This window comes from Acyrthosiphon pisum, chromosome X (genome assembly GCF_005508785.2).
Source record: "Acyrthosiphon pisum isolate AL4f chromosome X, pea_aphid_22Mar2018_4r6ur, whole genome shotgun sequence".
In the NCBI taxonomy this organism is placed as follows: Eukaryota; Metazoa; Arthropoda; class Insecta; order Hemiptera; family Aphididae; genus Acyrthosiphon; species Acyrthosiphon pisum.
The window spans coordinates 53,352,343-53,355,571 of NC_042493.1; positions in this window are offsets into that span (position 1 = coordinate 53,352,343).

Here is a 3,229-nt window from a genome sequence, read left to right on the forward strand (position 1 = left end):
GTGAACTCCTCAGTTCAATATATTTTGAGATAAATATTTAATGATGGCGATGATAGGAATTCATTTTTTGGCCTGTTAAGGAGGTTCTACAATATTGCCTATTTTTTGATGTTGTATCAAATAACTTTAAACTTATGCAAAATTAATTTATTGTGGAAAACATCAAAAATAATATTAGTAATTAATCTTCTGTTGATTACCTAAATTATGTATGTTTTGAACTGAAACAACTTCAGTATAATATTATGTAAAGTGAATACTTATTTTGTATTATGTTATAAATCGTTCATATAATGAATGTAATATTATGTAAATGTAACCAAAAAAATTATTATATTAATTAGATATTTTAAGATATCTGTGATATTAATAAAATTTTCAATTTTTTATATAGATTTGTCTATCTGCAATTTGCCTGCGATACACCTGCGATTCACTTGCGATTTACCTACGATTTACCTGCGATCATAGGCGTGTCTACGGGGGAGCCAGGGTGGGCACCGGCCTCCCCAGCGACGTTCTTGGCCTCTTGGCTTATAATAATATAATGGTGAAATCACGGATATATATTATATATTTATATATATATATATAATATGTAGTATCTATATCCGTGGCTGAAACAGTACTAACCACGGTTGTAGATATATCTTAAACCGTGGTAACAGTAACAAGTAGCTAACAGTAGGTGATCGATAAGAAATGTTATCAATGTCCATAAAGTTTTCGTCATGACCATGATTGTAACTCGTAGATAACATTTATAACCATGGACCGTGGTTTTTGTGAAGAATGCCGGTTTGTTTTGTAAACGGTTTGTTTTGTTAATTCATTTTGAGTATTCACGTTTATTTTAAATTGTGTATTTGTGTGCATATTAAGCCTTGAGTTGTATGTGTTTAATACATTAGACATTATGTCAGGAGTAAAAAGAAAAGAAATGGGGGGTGCTGAGAAACTCAGAATTAAGATAAATAGGAAAAAAGAGACTGAACAACTTTGTGGTTCTCTGGATAATTTTATTGTGAAAAAACAACGCACAACTGAAATCATTTCTTCAACAGCTTCATCAGAAAAAGCAGAAAATAGTTTAAATAACACTACTAGCAGTAAAATTAGCATAAGTATTAATTATTTTTAATAGTTCCTTGGTGTCTAATCTAAATTTTTTTACATTTACATGCATAGATTTTGAGACCTCGGATGACAATAAGAAAGACAATGACACAGTTTGTAATGACCAGGGCTCGTAAGTTCATACACTAAAAAATGCATAAATTAGCATGCATTCATGCACTAAAAATTAATAAAATATGCATTAAAATATGCACTAAAAAGTTCGAAAATATGCATTTATATGCCCTAACATTTTTAAATTATGCACTCAAAATATGCATTATGTAAAAAAAAAATCATGAGCAAATTTTAAAATAATAAGAATAAATCTATTCATTTTAAAAGTATTTTATTCGTTTTAATTTTTATACATTTTAGTAAATAAAAAATAAAATTAATAGTTGTGCTCGTTTAAACCTTTGTCATATTCTTTAATTCATCTTTAATTCATCCTTATCCAGCACCTGCAATGAAAATATTTAGAATGAAATATTAGGAATTTCATTTTGAGATAGGTATTTTAGTATAATATTTATAAAAATTATATTTACTTTAGAAATTACACTGTATGATTAGTGTTTTTTTTATATTTTCCAACTTGAAAGATCGGCGATTGTCTACCAATAAGTTTTTGAACATGGAAAAGGATCTTTCAACATCCGCTGAAGTAAGGGTTGCATATTTAAAGTACAATAAATCGTTTGCAGTCATATCTTCGGGTAGATCTAAATTTGTAATATTGTCTTCTTTGCCACTTAAAACTTTGGAAATTTTACAAATTATGTTGTATCCGATATTTTTGTCCAAAACATATTTTAATTTTTTTTTAATTTCAATGCCGTGATGTCCTTCTAATTTTGAAAATGTGTCTACGATTTCTTCGACTATTTTAAGTCCTTCACTTAATAGAATGCGTTGTTCTTGAAGACGCGTGATCGCTATTGGTAGGCAATCAAAATTTGATTTGATATAAATCAAGTTGGCCTGTAACTGTTGGAGTTTGAATACTTGTTTCGATTTTTTTACAGCTACTGCATCTCTTTCGTCAAATGATTCAACTACACGTTTTATAGTTTCAAAATGTGTGCAGTAGTACGATGCAGCAGTTAACCATGTACCCCAGCGAGTAATAACAGGTGATGGGGGTAATGGTAAACCAGGTGCTTCATCTCTAAATGTTTGTATACGATACGGACATTTTCGAAATACTTGTTTAACGTTGGCCACTAAATTGTCTACATTTCCAAACTGTGATCGAATTTCTTCGGCAACACGATGTAGACCATGTGCCAAACAGGTGAGATGAATCATTTTCGTGTAAAAAGATTGTAAAGTACGAGCTGTCTTTGTCATATACGGTGCGGCGTCAGTTACAAATAACAGGACATCATCGTACTGTATTCCGTTGGGCCATAGTAACAACAATGATTTGCCTAATGCTTTACATATAGTACTATGATTTGCTTTTTCTAGTTCATCAATATTTAATAAAAATATGCAAATATGCAAATTTGAACGACAACAGAATTCGTCTAGGGTACTACCACGACCATCAGCCCAGAGTGATCGACCTGAATGTGCCGTTTTTTGAGGGAAACCATAGGTGAAAGAGGAATTGATCCAGCAGTTACAACCTCATTTATGAGAACTTTGTATAACAACGAAATTATCAAGTGAGTCGTATTCAAACTTATCTATATATACTAAATTATTATTTACTACTTGTTAGTAATAAGGTTAGTATTAGGTAGTTTCAGTTAACTATAGGTACCTACTACCCATAATTAATAATAAAAAATGCAAAATTATTTATTAACTGATTTTTTGGTTTTGTTAGCCATCCAGAAGCAGCTCCCAACTACACATTTATTCAGGCTCAAGAACGAGTGAAAAAGATGAGACGTCGAAGATTCCCGGCGCAACCCCTTGATATTGGACAACTTGCAGTGGCACTGAATGAAGCACGAAATGCCATTTACGCTCTTACAGTTCAAAATCCTCCATCTAGGTAAATATAATTGTTTGTTAAAAGTTTTTAAGTTAAAACTAATAATTAGGGGCTGAGGACTTCTAGTTTTTTCATATTTGACATAAAAGGTCGCAGATCAACGTG